Here is a 19535-nt window from a genome sequence, read left to right as displayed (position 1 = left end):
GGCCGGGGTGCTCCTCCGGCAGGTGGGCGTTGACATCCCGCCGGGCTACAAAGACTTCGGCCTTCAGGCCCGGCTCGTAAATAAAGCCATAGCCCCGGCGGACATCAAACCGCCTCACCTGCCCTTCATACAGGGGGCCCCGGATACGGAAGGTCGCTTGCCGGAGGCTCTCTTTCTCCCGGATCGTGCGGGCCACCAACTCTGCCTTCTTCCTCTCCCTTTCCGTGATCTCCGGGCCCAGCGGTGTCGGCTCCCTGTCCCAATACGGGGCTGCTGTGAGCTTCGGCGCACGGGTCGGGCCCCGCGAGACCTTCTGGACACTGCCCACCACTGGCGATCTGGGTGGAAGGTCCCGCGGTGACTTGGCCTGGGGGGCTGCCTTGCAGCGGTAACCCGGCGCAACCTCAGCTGAGGTGTGGGGGATGGGCACAGGGGTCCTCTTCCGCCGGGCCTCCTGCATGGAGCGGCTTGTCGACTCCGGTTCGGGGGAAGTCTCCGCAGATGCCTCCGGTTCAGGCTTTGACACCTTCCATGGAAGCAGTTCCGATCGGTCGTGGGCTCCGGCTGCAGGCCGGTCCACCTGGGCGGACTTGCGGGGTACCGCTACCGGTTGCGGTGGTAGCGGGTCTAGTGGCAGGGGCGCGGCGGCCAATACTGGTAGCGGGGGAGGTAGCTGGGCGAGCGGGTGTGGACCGGGTCCCTCGGCCGCGATGACCTACCCACTAGGGGCACAGGGGCGTGGGTCACTCACCCTCCCTTCCGGAGCTCCCTCTTCCTTGCGTCTCCGCACGGTCGCCACAACCCCCGCCATGTCGGCCTCCCACTCCTCCAGGAGGAGCTGCATTTTGACCTGCAGCCGTTGTTGGAGCTGGGCGGTCCGGATCTCCACCCACGCCGCGGTTCCAGGCGCGGGGGCTATGGTGCTGCGGGATGGCATGAACATGGCTCTGGCGGCTTCTTCCAGGAACCAGCAACAAGATGGCTGCAGGATCCTGGCGTCCCTGCTTTTATAGTCGCGGGCTACATGCGGCCAGACGCCATCAGTCCCCCTTAATCTCTTTTCGGCTCCTCCTCTACAGGGGCGGGGTTTTGGCCTTCGCGCCTCTACTGCTCGAGGAGACGCTCGAGCGGGAATTTTTCGCGCCCAAGATGGCAGCTTCTCAAATTTTTTGGCCGGACACCTCCGGCGGTCACAAGGGGCACCTCTACCAGACGGCAGAGCGGTAAGATCCTGTTCGTGACGCCAAGTTGTCGCGGGCGGAGGAGGGGACGCTGCGCTCTCCCACTGCTCGGGTCCGGCTGCTGCTGCTGCTGCTCGGTGGTGGCTCGAGCGGTGGGCCGGATCCCGGGGACTCAAGCGGCGTTCCTCGCCCGTGAGTGAAAAGGGGGAATTGATTGTGGGGATTTGATATTGTCCGTGACGCCACCCACGGTTGTGATGAGATTGGTGACACCACCGCTGCTCTGGACGGGGATCCCGGGAGCGATGACAGGGAGCAGCCTGGATGTTAGTTCTCCCCTCCGTGGTTAGGGGGTTGGTTGTCCCAGGGCCCGGTGATGGGGTAGGGATGGATGGCAGGCGGGTTACGGGGCCTGGTGAGGTGCAGGGTCGCGGGGGCAGCGCTGTGCCGCACGGCACGGTGGTACTCACTCAGCCAATGATGTACACAGAGTCTCCGGCAAAACAAATGGCTGGATGGATGGGTCCCACAGACGGCTGCGGCGTTTCTCCTCCCGGCAGGTTGATGGTGACTGCCTTTCCCTGCACCTGTGTAGTGTAACGGTTCCAATGGGTTCCCACCGGTAACCCGCTCCCCAGCTTGAAGGTTACTGAAGGAGCCCTTTTTGCCTGCAGGCTCTGGCCCTGGGAACTTTAGCCTTGGCGGTGACTATGTTTCTCTCTCTCGGTTGGACTGTTGCCTTCTGTTGGGACTTGGCTGCTGGGAAACCCAGGAGGTTCCCTTCGCTAACGAATTTGGCAAATTCACGGCGACTCCTAGCCTTGCCGGGGTCCGTAAGCCCCTGACGGATGGTGCTGGCTTCTCTTTGCGTACCGGTCCAGTACCGCCGGGCCACCGCCCGTCCACGGTCCTTACGGCTAGCTCCAATAGACCTCTCCTGCAGACGGTCACCACCGTCTGCCAACCTTGCTGTTCTGTCCAGGCCACACACCCGGACCAACTTCAGGCTCCTAAACTGCCACTTCCCTCCTTCCACTTTCACTTCAAAACTGATCTGCTCTTTTCCCGCCTCCAGGACTGCGAACTCCTCGGTGGGTGGGACCAACCGCCTGGCCCACCCCCTGGCGTGAACATCAGCCCCTGGAGGAAGGCAACAAGGGTTTTTGTCTGACTTCGGTGTGCCTGACCGGGAGTGTGGGGTGTGTTGGTGTTGTTCTGTGACGACCTGGCTTGTCCAGGGCGCCACATAAGTACAGTGAGCCTCTAGCAGTATTATAAAGGGACTGCTGTGGGTGAGGAGCTGCTAGCAGTATTATAAATGACTGCTATGCAGAGCCGGTGTATACCGAGTAAAGTAGCACACCCTGTCAAACAGTCGGTATATACCTACAGAGTCCAGAGTAACTCTGCTGCCTCATTAGTGAATGGATCCGTTGCAGGTTTCATCTGAATCACATATTTCGGAGATGTAGATGGAAACCCATATGCATACCTCCCAACTTTTAAAGATGGGAAAGAGGGACAAAGCTTGCGGCACGCAGAGAGCGCACATTTTTAGGCCACGCCCATGGCCACGCCTCTAACCACACCTAGTCAGCAATGACAATCATTGTTTTAGAAACAATAATTAAAAAAATATACATAGATTTATTTCTAAGTAGTAAATTAAAATATAAATGCAAACTTGGCCGTGTTACTTTGAAACTAGATTATTTTAAACCACAAAATTCTGTTTTAAAGCAGATCTGTCCCCTAAATCTGCCCCATGTACAAAACTGCAGACTTCATGACAGAACCGCTCTATTAGATAACATATCTGTAATAATACTGTGCTTTTGGTTAATGGGAGGAATTAGGGAATACGGGCGACTTACTGTTCTGATTGTTCCAATTGTGGAGACACGGGGTCAGTGGGTGCTCTCGTCCGCTGATCCGGCCGCCTTTAAAAAGACAGCAAGGCCCAGGGCTCATCCCAACTGAACGCCCGACCTCCTTAATCTCTCCCTCTCCTCCTCAGCTGTGATCCGATCGCAGGATCAGATCACAGTGTAATGGCTCACGCTCACAGCACAGCAGGAGCCGAGGGTCATTAGCATATCGCATCACATGTGATATGCCAGAGTTACCTCAGCTTGGTATGGGCGCAGTGCGGAAAAGAACGCACCGTCTGGCAGACTGGACAAATGTAAATACTGCGTTTGTCAAAAAAAATTTGTATGCATTTTGGATGCATTTTTGGCAGTGCGATCCCCCGTCAATTCAGCTCTGCTACATGGCAGCTGACAGCAGACACAGAGAGAGTCACGTGATGAGAATGAACTCGGATGAACTTCACACGACTTCATTGTCATCCTGTGGCTCTGTCTGTGTGTCGTGTCCTGGTTAGCAGTCACCCGTGAAGGACTCACAGGTGACCGCAAATCCCGAGTGACTGAAGTGAGCAGCGCGATCAGCGGTGCCGTCACTCAGGTTACCCGCGGCCAGCAGGAGTCCTCCACCTAAGACCGCAACTCACCTGTGATGTCATCGCTGATCGCGCTGCTCACTTCAGTCACTCGGGCAACTTGCTGTCACAGTTGGAGGATGCAGTGGCGGCCACGGGTAAATGTGACGCCCTGGACTAGCCAGGTAGTCACAGGTAGGCCCCTGCACAAACACATTCCCCTAAAAAGAGTACAAGCAGCCAACCTAAAACCCTGATTCACCCCTCTCAGGTTCTGACGTTCACACCCGGGGGCAGAGCCAGGCGGTTGGCCATGCCCACCGAGGAGTTTGGATGGCCTGAGGCGGGAAAACACAGCAGATTGAAAGAGAGGGTGGAAGGGAGAGGAAGGAGAGGAGTAAACGTCTGTCAGGGGTCTGGGTCGTAGCCCGGATACCCTGTATCCAGGAGGCAGACAGTGGTGGCCGCCTGCAGGAGCTGGGATTACAGCCTGTGGAACCATAAGGACCAGGGACGGGAGGTGGCCCGCCGGTACCGAACCGGGGAACCGATTGGAAATCGGAGCACCAGGAGGGGTACTCAGACCCAGTACGAGGCCCAGAAGCCACTGGACCGAGTCGAATTAACTGATTGGGGTCTGGACTTGAGGTTCTTTCCCATCCAAGGCCTGACTGAAGACAACAGCCCACCGAGAGGGATAGAAAGCCACCGCCCAGGCATAGAGATCCCATGGGCCAGCGTCTGCGGGCAAACAGGTTCTCCAGCACACACAAAGCTGGGGAGCGGACTACCATCGCTGAAGCGTAGGCAGTCAAATCTACACAACGAGGTGCAGAAGAAAGGTGGAAACCACCAACCTAAAGAAAGGGGAGAAGCGCAGCTGGCTGCGGGCACCGTCCACCATCTTGTTTGGTTTACCAGAGACTCCAGTGTATCTGTAATAGTGAGTACAACAGTGCCCTCAGGCCGAGCACCGCACCGCATCAACACTGCCCTGCACCAGCACAAAAACAACCCCTTGGGCCCCAGGACCACCACCCCCTACCCACGGAGGGGTTAACACCAAGCTGCGTAACACCGTCCCTGGGAGCCTAGTCAACGGCAGCGGTGGTGTCCATCCATTCACCACAGCCCCGTGGGTGGCGTCACGAACTCTATCTGAAAAAACCACCCCACCTCCACACGTAGCGTCAGCAAAACCCCACTTTTCATAGAGGCGGCGGGTCCCCCGGGTCCATGAGGATCTCGACCCAACCACCGACGAGCATGGATCCGAGCGGCTCGGCAGCCGGCCGAGCTCCGGGGCGGTACATCCCCTGAGTGATGTCATCGCTGATTGTGCGGCTCACTTCAGTTGCTGCGTGGAGCTGACAGAGAGCAATCGTGGTCTGTGGCCGCTTATGTCAGGTTGATGTAGCAGAGCTGGATGCATCTCGGGACCTCATGTGGATTACGTCGGACCTGGAGGGGTATTTGGGGATTAATAAATTGGTGAAAGAGGGTGGGGGTTTTTTTATCTTTTATTTCAAATAAAGGATTCTTTGGTGTATGCCTTCATTTTCTTAATCTTACAGGTTAATCATGGAAGGTATCTCGGGGAGACGCCTACCATGATTAACCTAGGACTTAGTGGCAACTATGGGCTGCCATTAACTCCTTATTACCCCGATTGCCACTGCACCAGGGCAATTCGGGATGAGCCGGGTAGAGTCCCGGGACTGTCGCATCTAATGGATGCGGCAATTCCGGGCGGCTGCTGGCTGATATTGTTAGGCTGGGGGGCTCCCCGTAACGTAGTAACGTAGTAACAGCCTTCAGCCGTGTGGCTTTACCCTGGCTGGTATCAAAATTGGGGGGGGGACCGCACGTCGTTTTTTTTAAATTATTTATTAATTTTACTCCACAATATAGACTCGCCCACATTCGGCTGTGATTGGTTTCAGTGAGACAGCTGTCACTCAGTGTAGGGACGTGTCTGAATGCAACCAATCATAGATGCCGGTGGGCGGGGAGAGCAGGGAATATGAGATGGAATAATGAGTGGCCGGCATTTTCAAAAGAGGAAAAGCCGCCAGAGCAGTGTAACACCTGTGCAGCCCCACGCCCGTGATCGATGAGTATGAGAGAGGGGGGAGACCGACCAACGGACAGAGAGAGAGAGAGACAGAGAGAGAGAGACCGACGGACAGAGAGATTGACATACAGAGTGACCAACCGACAGAAAGAGACCGACTGACAGACAGACAGATTGACTGACATCGACAGAGAGAGACTGAAAAGACCTGCGTTTTGTTTGTCAAAATAGCATGCGGAACGCAACAAAAATGCAGTCCAAGTGCATTTTGGTTGCGTTTTGAGCCACATCATTGATTTCAATGGGTGGAGAACGCAGCTACAACGCACAAAAGAAGTGACATGCTGCTTTTTTTTCCACAGCGATTTTTGGCATCCAATATGCTGCCTTTATAAACGCAGCGTGCGCATTGAATTTTCAGACTTCTCATAGACTTTGCTGGGGAAGCAGAACGCATGCAATTTGGCACTGAAACGCTGCAGTTCAAAATGCAGCGTTAATGCGGGAAAAAAATGAAACGTGTGCACATAGCCTTAAAGTCAGACTTTTGAATCCTCCCGGTGCCTGCACTATGCGCTATGCCTGCTGGACATGTGACCACAATGGTGCGACACTATCAGTACTCTACAGTCTGCAGGCAGATAGTGACCTCAAGCCTGGACAACCCCTGTAACCCATTTATAGCCGGGCTATTTTCCGTCTTTTCCTCCCTTTCTGCTAAGTACCATAACTGTTTTTATTTCTCCATCAACATAAGCATAGGAGGGCTTTGTGGGACGATTTGTACTTTAGAATAACATTCATTGTGCCCCATATTGTACTGGAAAATGGGGAAAAAATCAAAGTGAGTTAAAATTGCAAGAAAAGCGCAATTCCACAATGTTGGATTTTTTTTTTTTTTTTTTAATGTGCACTATATGGTAAAACTGACCTGGCAGTATTATTCCCCAATTCAGTATGAGTACGCCGCTACCAAACCTACAGAAAAAAAAAAGGAAATTTGTAGAGAAAAAGTTGCTTTTGTTGCTATTGTCTGTGACCCGTAACGGTTTCATTTTTGGGATCTGGGGCTCAGTGAGGGATTATTTTTTGAGTTTAACTGGGAGTGCAGCCATGACCCAGCAGCTCTGCAAGGCTGGACGCAGCATGTCCTCTCCTGCAGGGCTACGAGTGCTCTCCATAGTAGACCACAGCTGCCCGTGCCCAAGATCAGGGTCCTGGAAGCAGCATGTCCCCTCCTGCAGGGCTACGAGTGTTCTCCACAGGAGACCGTAGCTGCCCGTGCCTATGATGAGGGTCCTGGATGCAGCATGTCCCCTCCTGCAGGGCAGAGAGTGTTCTCCACAGGAGACCGCAGCTGCCCGTGCCCATGATCAGGGTCCTGGATGCAGCATATCCCCTTCTGCAGGGCTACGAGTGGAGACCGTAGCTGCCCGTGCCTATGATGAGGGTCCTGGAAGCAGCATGTCCCCTCCTGCAGGGCTACGAGTGTTCTCCACAGGAGACCGTAGCTGCCCGTGCCTATGATGAGGGTCCTGGATGCAGCATGTCCCCTCCTGCAGGGCAGAGAGTGTTCTCCACAGGAGACCGCAGCTGCCTGTGCCCATGATCAGGGTCCTGGATGCAGCATGTCCCCTTCTGCAGGGCTACGAGTGGAGACCGTAGCTGCCCGTGCCTATGATGAGGGTCCTGGATGCAGCATGTCCCCTCCTGCAGGGCAGAGAGTGTTCTCCACAGGAGACCGTAGCTGCCCGTGCCTATGATGAGGGTCCTGGATGCAGTATTTCCCCTCCTGCAGGGCTACGAATGTTCTCCACAGGAGACCGTAGCTGCCCGTGCCTATGATGAGGGTCCTGGATGCAGCATTTCCCCTCCTGCAGGGCAGAGAGTGTTCTCCACATGAGACCGCAGCTGCCCGTGCCCATGATCAGGGTCCTGGATGCAGCATGTCCCCTCCTGCAGGGCAGAGAGTGTTCTCTACAGGAGACCGCAGCAGTCCATGCCTATGATCCGGGTTTGGGCTGTTGTGGGACTTTTGCTCTGCGCGGAGGACACTCGCATCTTTGCAGCATAAATTGACATTCTGCAGCTCAGAAAGCAGTGCCACATTTGTCAAATTATGCTGCAGAGAAAAGATGCACAGTCTGCATAGATTTCTATAAATCCATCCACTGTGCTCGTACTGTTCGATGCAGTGAAAACATGCTGCATCCAAAACACTGTTAACCTTGAAGGTGTGCACGGGTCCTTGGATGCATCGGGCCACTTCTTGTACCCATCTATGTCACTAACACCCAGCAGCAGGGCCGGCCCCAGGTTTTTGTGAGCCCCGGGCGAAAGAGTCTCAGTGGGCCCCAGCCATACACAGTCACGCACATACACAAATACGTACACATACAGGGGTATTTATATTTATATTATATATATATATATATATATATATATATATATATATATATACACATATACACACATACACACACACACACATATACTAGCTGTACTACCCGGCTTTGTCGCCCGGGTTAATAACTGCTGTTAACAAAATAGAATGTATTAACAAAAATGTATTCTGCACACAAAAACCACAAAACAAATTGATATAAATTTAATTATAATGTCTGTCTCCCCCTCTGTATATATCTCTCTGTCTCTCTCTCTCTTTGTCTGTCTGTCTCTTTCCCTGTCTGTCTCTGACTGTCTGTCTTTTTCTCCGTCTGTCACAATCTCTTTCCCTGTCTGTCTATCTATCTCTTTCCCTGTCTGTCTATCTATCGCTGTCACTTTCCTTGTCTGTCTCTTTCCCTGTCTGTCTCTTTCCCTCTCTTTCCCTGTCTGTCTCTTTCCCTCTTTCCCTCTGTCTGTCTCTTTGTCTGTCTCTTTACCTGTTTTGTCTGTCTCTTACCCTGTCTGTCTCTTTCCCTCTCTTTCCCTGTCTGTCTGTTTCCCTGTGTCTGTCTCTTTGTCTGTGTCTGTCTCTTTACCTGTCTGTGTCTGTCTCTTAACCTGTCTCTCTCTTTCTCTCTCTTTCCCTGTCTGTCTCTTTCCATGTCAGTCTGTCTCTTTGTCTGGGTCTGTCCCTTTGTGTCTTTCTCTTACCCTGTCTATGTCTGTTTCTTACCCTGTCTGTGTCTGTCTCTTTCCCTGGCTGCATTGTGCCACGCCAACATTCCATATAAGGGCGTGGCTGCACATTTTTCTGAAGTTCTGGCTGCACTGTGGCTCCCAGCTCCATTCGATTTAATGGAGGCAGTTTTTTTGGTGATTAACTGTAAAGTGCGGGGTTAAAATTTCCCCTCAAAAAATAGCCTATGACGCTCTCGGAGTCCAGAAGTGTGAGTGTGCAAAATTTTGTGGCTGTAGCTGCGACGGTGCAGATGCCAATCCCGGATATACATACATACACACACACAAATGCACACATTCAGTAATATATATATACTAGCTGTACTACCTGGCTTCGCCCGGGTTAATAACTGCTGTTAACAAAATAGACTGTATTAATAAAAATTTATTCTGCACACAAACACCACAAAACAAATAGATATAAATGTAATTATAATGTCTGTCTCCCTCTCTGTATATATCTCTCTGTCTCTCTCTCTCTCTCTCTTTGTCTGTCTGTCTCTTTCCCTGTCTGTCTCAATCTCTTTCCCTGTTTGTCTATCTATCTCTGTCACTTTCCCTGTCTGTCACTTTTCCTGTCTGTCTCTTTCCATGTCTGTCTCTTTCCCTCTCTTTCCCTCTCTTTCCCTCTCTTTCCCTGTCTGTCTCTTTCCCTCTGTCTATTTCCCTCTTTGCCTCTGTCTCTTTCCCTCTGTCTGTCTCTTTGTCTGTCTCTTTACCTGTCTTTGTCTGTCTCTTACCCTGTCTGTCTCTTTCCCTCTCTTTCCCTGTCTGTCTGTTTCCCTGTGTCTGTCTCTTTGTCTGTCTCTTTACCTGTCTGTGTCTGTCTCTTAACCTGTCTCTCTCTTTCCCTCTCTTTCCCTGTCTCTCTTTCCCTGTCAGTCTGTCTCTTTGTCTGTGTCTGTCTCTTTGTGTCTGTCTCTTACCCTGTCTATGTCTGTTTCTTACCCTGTCTGTGTCTGCCTCTTTCCCTGTCTGTGTCTGTCTCTTTCCCTGGCTGCATTGTGACACGCCAACATTCCATATAAGGGCGTGGCTGCGCATTCTTCTGAAGTTCTGGCTGCACTGTGGCTCCCAGCTCCATTCACTTTAATGGAGGCAGGTTTTTTGGCGAATAACTGTAAAGCATGGGGTTAAAATTTCCCCTCAAAACATAGCCTATGACGCTCTCGGGGTCCAGACGTGTGAGTGTGCAAAATTTTGTGGCTGTAGCTGCGACGGTGCAGATGCCAATCCCGGACATACACACATACACACACACACACACACACACACACACACACACACACACATTCAGCTTTATATATTAGATATTTGAAGAAAAATTCACAAAATTCTCATAAACAGATGTAAATCTTTACACAGTCATACCCACATCATACATACAGACACATTAGAGGTATTAATTAATATAGGGAAGCCGGCAGCAGCCTTACTCACCTCCTCCGCTTGTCTTCATTCAGCTCCTCCAGGGTATGTGGCTGTGCAGGCCGCACTGCGTGATGGCTGGGGGCAAATACAGCACAGGGGGGCATAGACAGCAGTGGGTGGGGTATTTATGTTACTGGGGTCACCAGGGGGTATAAACATTACTGGGGGTGCAAAGACATCACAGGGGGCATCCATTTTACTTGGGTGGCATACACATTACTGGGGTCCGTGGGGGGCATACACATTACTGGGGTCAATGGGGGCACACACATTACTGAGGTCAATAAGTGGCATAGACATTACTGCAGTCAGTAGGGGGCACACACATTACTAGGGCCTGTGGAGCCTACATACTGACAGTGGTGGCCTGTGGGGCATACATACTTGCCCTAGGGATGCTTAGCGCACAGGCTGGCAGCGCTGGAAGACGCTGAGGGCCCAAGCTGGCAGCACTGGAGGGTGCTGAGGGCATAAGCTGGCAGCACTGCGGGGGGCGCTGAGGACACAGGTTGGCAGCACTGCGGGGGGGTGCTGAGGGCACAGACTGGCAGCACTGTGGGGGGGGCACTGAGGGCACAGGCTGGCATGGTGCTGGGTGGCACTGAGGGCACAGGCTGGTGGGGCGCTGAGGGCACAGGCAAGCAGAACTGGGGGTCACATGCTGGCAGCACGGGGGGCGCTAAGGGCACAGGCTGGCAGCACTGGGGGGCGCTGAGGGCACAGGCTGGTGGGGCGCTGAGGGCACAGGCTGGCAGGGTTCTGAGGGCACAGGCTGATGTGGTGCTGAGGGGCGCTGAGGGCACAGGCTGGTGGGGTGCTGAAGGTACAGTCTGGCGTGGTGCTGGGGGGCACTGTGGGCACATGCTGGCGGGGCACTGAGGGCACAGGCTTGCAGCACTGGGGGGGGCATTGAGGTCACAGGATGGCAGCACTGGGTGGCACTGTGGGCTCCTCTGGCTGCCTTCTCTGAGTCCCCTCTGTGTCTGCTTTCTCTATTGCAGGCACAGGAGGACCTGAGAAGACAGAAGTGCTGGACTCTCCCCTCCTCTCCGCTCCTGCAGGCACTCTGCTCTCTCCCTACTGATGCTGGTGCACTTACCTTAGTTGCAAAACAAATGCTTTTGAAGCAGCCGCTGTGCAGATGAGCCAGTCACATGTGAGGATCCTGGGTAGAAGGGGCAGGCAAAGGGGGCATGGCCAGCATCGAGCGAGCAGCAGGAGGGGACAAGGAAGGCATCCAAGGAGTGTGTGTGTGTGTGTGTCCACATTGAGAGGGAGCGTGGACGACAGCAAAGGGGCGTGGCCAGCAGCATAGATGCCATGGAAGGCATCCAGAGATTGTGGCCAGCATCTGGAGAAGCATGGTCGGCAGAGTGCGGGGGCGTGGCAGCTGCTTCTCACTGCACTGCAGGATACAGAGCTTCCGGGTGTGAGAACGGGATTGAGGTATAAAATCGGGACTGTCCCGCTATATCCGGGACGGTTGGGAGGTATGCAAATGTAATGAGTCGCCCGCCACAGCGCTGCAGCGTGACACTGCGGGGACGGCTCTTGGGGGAATACCTTCTGGCAACAGGTCAGTCAGGTTTTCTTTATATGAAATCGTGACGCCACTCTCGGTAATTGCGGTCAGGGATGGGTGACCGCCACTGCAGTTTAACGAGCGTCTGGGGCTGATGGTATTGCAGTCGGGTGATAAGGCCTCCCGAGAGTGAGGCTGGCCCTAGGGGCTCGGGTGTATATGCGTGGAACCACAGGTCGCAGAATGACTCAAACACAGTCCAGTAAGTCTTTTAACTTGTTTACTCACTTTTTGGTTGTTTCTGTGAGATGCCCCGGTGACACTGTAATAACCAGGTGGAACCAGGAATTCCTGAAGGCCGTTCTGAGGGTAGCTATCAACTTGCCTTCCTTGCACTCCTTTTGTTTGGGACGACCCCTTACTTGTAGTATGGTGGGATTCCTCCAGGGAAGCTGTTTCTGATTCCGCTCCCCTCCCTGGCCTGTCTGCCGGCAGCATAGACCTTGGTGAGATGGCTTCTGGCCCTGTCCCCGTATGGATCCCCTTGTTGCTGCTTGGGCTCGGGCTCTGTGTTTCTGGCGAGGTACCGCAAGTACCCTCACTGGCAAGTTGAGCAGCTCCAGACAATCAGATTTCTGCTCGGCCACCTCTCTGCAAGTGTCTTTCAGGCTGATCCACAGGTACCCGTTCTCCCCCATTAACAGCTACCACACTCTGCAGGGTCTGGCTAGCATCGGTGTATGTCTGCTCCCTTCCACACTTCTGAACACTCTGCCCTAGACTGGCTGGCTCCTCTTTCACTTCCTGTCTGACATTGCATCTAGCTTCCTGGCCCTCCACTACACCCCTTGCAAGGAATTAAAAGTTAACCTCTTCAGGGCTACCCAAGGGTCCCTTCTAATGGTGTGGGAGACCTGGTTGCTATGTGTTTGTATGTGCACACCTCATTCTGGCCTTTGCAGATTACCTGGAAGCACTGCCCCATGCATGGGTGCAATACTCTGTGGTGCCTGACCAGGTCAGGGGTGCCACATTCCCCCTTGGGGGAATCATCATCAGCAGCACGTCCTCGGGCTGCAAAGACAAGAAGAAAATTGTAAATACAAACTTTCCCACACAGGGGCAACTATTTACATTTAAACATACCAGGTACCATTCCACCACCAACCACCCACACGTCCGAAGCCCACCCAAAAATCTCCAGGAGGTAGGTCACCGGTTCTTTTGGTTACCAGGTCTGAGCCATCCATTTCCCCAGACCTTTCCTCCAATCTTCCTCTCCTGAGGAGGGTGGTGTAAGGTAGGCCCCATAAACAGGCGTACCTGCTTCCGAGTGTTGGAGGGCAGGCCCCATAACCAGGCGTGCCCCGTTATTGGTGCAGAGCCATGCCCCTCAACAGGCAGACTCCGGGGTTGGTACCAATAAGGTAACTATTTACAATGCGAGAGTTTGTGGTTAAAGCCAGTTCATAACCTGTGCTCCATTTTTAAGTGCATGTAACCAGGTGTAACACATTTTAGCAGCAAAGTTCTCGCCTAAGTCCTTGCGGGCACATTCTTAAACGTTACTTAACTGTAAACAGGTCAAGCATCACATGTTACACTGACATTTTGGACTAAACTGTACTTTCTCTATACCGTAATGGGGGCTGACCAAAGTTTCTGCGGGTTGATCTACGCAGTACTATACTGTCATCCATCTGAGGTTGTGTCCTCCCACCCGGTGTATGTGTCTCAATGTGAATGATGGGTGTACTGGGCGCTGATACCAGTGCATGGTCTTGTGATTCAGCTTCACTTGGCTCTTCAAGGTTCTGAACAGGTTCTTCTGGTTCTCTAACTTCTTCTCTGGGTTGAGGGAAGGTAATGACTGGAATAACAACTGCTCCATTATATTGAGGCCAACTTGCTGGAAAATCTCCAAGTACAGTATGGATCATCTTTTCTCTTGGTTCTTCGACTGGTGAAGGGTTGGACACTTCTTCAGGGATTCTTAGCTGTTCAGGGCATCTCTTAAAGCGATCTCTAGAAACTACAGCTGTTGTTTTTCCTCCATCTTTGCTGATGAGACAGGTCTTTTCACAACTAAGTGTTGATGATAACAGTATAGGGTTCGGTTTCCCAGTGATTGTCGAGTTTATAATGTCTTCTCTTTCTCTTGAGGACTACTTCTCCAGGCTTTAAGGGAGTAGCAGGTGCATTTTGATTGTAGGCTTTTTCTTGCCTCTCCCACTGCTGAGTCAAGCTTCGCTCCACACACTCTTGTACTCTCTTGGGCTTGGCGGGTGGAATCCCATTCAGCATCTTGTAGAGGGTCTTCAGGGGTCTCAATTCCCATTTCCAGATCCACTGGCAATCTTCCCGGTCTGGCCCTCATCAGGTATGCCGGTGTGCAGTTCGTGGAACTCACAGGGATGTTGTTATATATGTCCACCTGGTCAGGCAGCTTTTCTGGCCACTGGCTCCTTTCTTCTAGTGGGAGAATTTTCAGGAGGTCGAGAACAATGTGATTCATCTTTTCGTACATGCCATTGGTCTGAGGATGGTAAGGCGTGGTACGGATCTTCTTGCAGCCGTAAAGGTTACAAAATTCCTTAAACACCTCAGCTTCAAAGGCTAGGCCTTGGTCAGTGAGCACTTGGTCTGGATAGCCATGTGGTCGACAGAAATGTGTCTGGAAAGATCTGGCTGCAGTCTGGCCTGTCAAGTCCTTGACTGGTACTACCACCAGGAATCTGGAGTAATGATCAACCACAGTGAGAGCGTAGTTGTAGTCTTGTCTGCTGGGCACCAACTTTACATGGTCCAAGGCCACGATCTCCAGGGGTCGTTTGGTTTGGATTGGCTGGAGCGGTACTTTCTGGCTGTGATGGTCTTTTCTTCCAAGGTTGCAATTTCTACACCACTTCTCCAGGGCAGATCTCATGCCCACCCAGTAGAATCTTGCTTTAAGTAGTGCCTCCAGTTTCTTCCAACCAAAGTGGCCTGCGCCATTGTGATAGGCTTCTAGCACCATCCTTGTATCCTTCTGTGGTACAATTACCTGCCACACCTTCTCATGCGTCTTCGAGTCAATGATACTCCTGTAGAGTTTGTCTTGGTAGATGAATAATCGACCCCTCTCTTTCCATAGGTACTGTGCCTCAGGTGGGGCTCCTGGGTCAAGGCTGGCGCCAGGTTGGGTGATCAGCTTCTTTACCAAGCCTACCGCTGGATCATTTTCCTGTGTGTCCTTCCAGTTGTAGTGAGGTAGTGGATTCAGGGTCACCTCTTGGTGGATGGTACATGACTGCCGACACTGTTTGGTTTCATGGCAATGGAACGCTGGCAGCTCAATCTCTTCCAGGTCATCTACATATTCACCCTCGTCTGCTAGGTAAGGCATCCTGGATAGAGCATCTGCGTTGCCATTCTTATGGCCAGCTCGATATTTGACAGTGAAATCATAGTTTGCTAGCCGGGCTACCCAACGTTGCTCCATGGCACCCAATTTAGCAATATCCAAGTGGGTCAGGGGGTTGTTATCCATGAAGACAGTGAATTTGGTGGCTGCCAGGTAGTGCTTGAATCGTTCTGTGATAGCCCAGACCATGGCCAGGAACTCTAGCTTAAATGAGCTATAATTTTCTGGGTTTCCTTCGGTAGGCCTGAGTTTCCTGCTGTCGTAAGCAATCACACGTTCCTTGCCTTTCTGTACCTGTGAAAGCACTGCTGCCAGTCCCACATTACTGGCATCTGTATACAGTACAAATGGTAGACTGTAATTGGGGTAGGCTAGGACCTCGTCACCCGTCAAGGCCCCTTTCATTTGTCTGAAGGAGTGTTCTTCTGCTTCTCCCCAGTGAAATGGTGGGCCGGAGGTCTTGCCTTTCTTCTTTGCTTGGCCTACCAGGAGCTCTTGCAAAGGCGCTGTGATCTTCGTATAGCCCTGGATGAACCTTCTGTAGTAGCCTACAAGGCCAGGGAACTAACGTACCTCCCGGACGGTAGTGGGCGTGGGCCATTCCTGGATGACTGTGACCTTCTCTGGGTCCGGTGCTACTCCTTCTGCACTGACCACGTGACCTAGGTATTGGACCTTTGGCTTCAGTAAATGACACTTGGATGGCTTCAGCTTCATTCCATATCGAGATAGTGCTTCAAAGACTTCAGCCAGAGGTTTCAGGTGATCCTCATAGGTCTTGGAATACACGATGACGTTATCCAGGTAAAGCAGGACGGTTTCAAAGTTGAGGTGCCCTAGGCAGCACTCCATCAACCTCTGGAAGGTCCCAGGGGCGTTGCACAGTCCAAATGGCATGCTGTTGAACTCACAAAGGCCCATGGGGGTGGTGAAGGCTGTCTTCTCCCGATCTTCTGCTACAGATACTTTACAGTAGCCACTAGTGAGATCTAGGGTAGAAAAGTAGTTAGAAGCTTTTAAGGCAGCGAGGGATTCCTCTATCCATGGCAAAGGGTAGGCATCCTTGTGTGTTATCTGATCTATCCGTCTGTAGTCTACACACATCCTCATTGTGCCATCCTTCTTCTTTACCAGGACAAGGGGAGCTGCCCAAGGGCTGCAACTGTCCCTGATGACTCCTGCCTCCTTCATGTCCTTCAGCATGTCCTTTGTGCGCTGGTAATGGGCTGGTGGTATAGGCCTATGTCTTTCCTTAATGGGAGGATGACTGCCTGTGGGTATGTGATGTTGCACCCCTTTGATTCTACCAAAGTCTAGTGGGTTCTTACTAAAGACCTGCTCGTATCCCTGCACGACCCGGTAAACCCCGTGTTTATGGTAGGCGGGTGTAAAGTCAGTCCCCACATGGAGTTTTTGGCACCAGTCCTCTAACTGCTTTTGGGAGGTCTCGTCCTCTTTTGAGTCAGCTTGTGTCAGGGGACCTTCAGGGTGTATAGTGTCATTTGGGCAAGTCAACAACTTGGCAATGGTAGCATATCTTGGTAGTCAGGCTTCCTCCTCCCCACAGTTCAACACTCATACAGGTACCCGTCCCTTGTGTACGTCTACTACCCCCCTGGCTGTCAGGATCATGGGCAAGTGTTCTGAATGAGTGGGCTCTACTACAGCCTGGTAATCCCGTCCTCTGAGACATACCGCTGCCCTACAACACATCATCATTTCACTCCATGGGGGTATCACAGTGGGATGAGCATCTATTACTCGTACAGTACCAATCTCACTTCCAATCTGAATCACCTGTTGCTTCCTCAGGATGACTTGGATCTCTTTTTGCAAGGCTCTCCGTTGTCCGCCCTCAACACCTTCAGCAATCTGTTGAAGCAAAAACAACACTTCCCCTAAGCAATTTTCTATGACATTTGTGCATAAAATCATTTGTGGATTCCTTTCCCTTGCATCATTATCTACAACAATCAGTCCTTGCCCCTTCATTTCCGTCCTTCCCACCTTTATGGTTACCTCTTTGACCCCAATCTGATCTATAGGTTGTCCATTGGCTGGTCAAGGTCAGGGTCCGGTGGTCGGAGATCGTTGTCCGACCAAAACCTACGATAAAGGACATACGGGATTGTAGTTATCTGAGAACCGGTATCCAATAATGCTGGGGTCGGGATCCCGTCTAGGATGATGGACAGGATCGGTCGTCCACCCACATACTGATCACGGCAGTCAACTGGGCCTAATCTTTTTCATCTTGGGGACTGGACCTTGGCCCCAGGTTTGGTCCGTTTAAAGGACAAGCCCGTGCATAGTGGCCTGCCTCCTGGCAATGACAGCAAATGGGTTGTCCAGACGAGTCATAGCGATCACAGCTCCTCCCTTGGGATGCAGGGCCTCTTCTCCCCCAGATCCAAGGGACGTCCTCTGGGCTATCAGCTAGCAGGATCCTAGGAGGGGCTTTGGATTCCGAGTGCAGTTGCACGGCTTTCAGAAGCCGGACGACGTCCTTGCTGAGCTGTTGCACCTGGGAGGATAATGTATTCAGGGCCTCTACTGGCGTGTTGAGTCCTTTTGCAGCTACCAGGGCCTGCAAGGAAGTTTCTCCTCTGGCAGCCGGGGAACTGGTAGAACACGCTAGTGAGATGGGGTCTGTGTCCATAGGGGGTTGGAGTGCTTTCTCTGCCCTGTCTTTCAGAATGGCAAAGTCCACATCACGGTATTCCAGGGACCACAGCTTCATCTGTTTCCTATCTTCAGGGGAGTGCAGGCCCTGCAGGAATTGTTCTGTGATTATCCTATTTCCTTCCTGATCACTGACAGGATCCACAAGCTTGAGAGCCCGTAGTGCGGCTTGCAACTTGAGGGCATAGTCTCTTATGCTATCTTGAGGCTTCTGGCGGCAGTTGTAGAAACCCTTTCTCAGCTCTGCCTCAGTGCGGTTTTCAAAGGCAGCTTTCAATTTGTCAAAAATGGTTTCTACAGAGCTCCGGTAATCACTGGTCCAGGCCTCAGCCTCTAATTCTGCTGCTCCAGTCAATTGTCCCAGCACCACGGCGGCCCTCTGCTTACTAGTCATGGCTTACATGTCCAGCAGGGTGCCCATCTTCTTCTTGAATCCAGTCAGGGTGTCTGCTTTGCCGGCGTATTGGGGCAGCCAGTGCGCCCCTGGGACATACGGTAAGGAGATCGGCATAATTGGGGAGACTTCGGCCGGCGCAGCTGTGACCACGGCACCGGCATTAAGCACTGCTGCTTCACCGCGCTGGGGCCGGGCATCGCTTGGGCTGTGCCGTCCTGACCAGGGGCATTTGTACTCACGGCATCCGTCATCCTCAGAGTCCCGCTTCTTTTCTTGAATCAGCGCGCTTCCTGGCTTCTTCTCTAGCAGGTTACTCCCTCCTCTTATGGGATCAGAGCGCTCCAGGGATTCAGGGGCAGCCACGCCTCTTCGTGGGCAATTACTTCTTTCTGCGCTGGCTGCAGCTTTCAACTTTGCGCGCTTTTGATGATGAAAATATGGCGGCGGTTCAACTTTTGTGGTTGGATCTCTGAGGTGCACGGTCACCTGCCTAACAGGTCTAGTCCTTATCCTGTTCGTGACCCCAGGATGAGTCGCTTGCCACAGCGCTGCAGCGTGACACTGCAGGGATGGCTCTTGGGGGGATACTTTCTGGCAACAGGTCAGTCAGGTTTTCTTTATATGAAGTCGTGACGCCACTCTCGGTAATGGCGGTCAGGGATGGGTGACTGCCACTGCAGTTTAACGAGCATCTGGGGCTGATGGTATTGCAGTCGGGTGATAAGGCCTGAGGCTGGCCCCAGGGATTCGGGTGTATATGCGTGGAACCACCGGTCGCAGAATGACTCAAACACAGTCCAGTAAGTCTTTTAACTTGTTTACTCACTTTTTGGTTGTTTCTGTGAGATGCCCGGGCGATACTGTAATAACCAGGTGGAACCAGGAATTCCTGAAGGCCATTCTGAGGGGAGCTATCAACTCGCCTTCCTTGCACTCCTTTTGTTTGGGAGGACCCCTTACTTGTAGTATGGTGGGATTCCTCCAGGGAAGCTGTTTCTGATTCCGTTCCCCTCCCTGGCCCGTCTGCCGGCAGCGTAGACCTTTGTGAGATGACTTCTGGCCCTGTCCCCTTGTGGATCCCCTTGTTGCTGCTTGGGCTCAGGCTCTGTGTTTCTGTCGAGGTACCGCAAGTACCCTCACCGTCGGGTTGAGCAGCTCCAGACAATCAGATTTCTGCTCTGGGGACCCATATCCCCGTGCGTGCCGGAATACCCGTGGTCCCAGTACTCGGCCACCTCTCTGCAGGTGTCTTTCAGGCTGATCCACAGGTACCCGT

This window comes from Anomaloglossus baeobatrachus, chromosome 1 (genome assembly GCF_048569485.1).
Source record: "Anomaloglossus baeobatrachus isolate aAnoBae1 chromosome 1, aAnoBae1.hap1, whole genome shotgun sequence".
In the NCBI taxonomy this organism is placed as follows: domain Eukaryota; kingdom Metazoa; phylum Chordata; class Amphibia; order Anura; family Aromobatidae; genus Anomaloglossus; species Anomaloglossus baeobatrachus.
Note: the sequence above shows the minus strand (reverse complement) of the source record.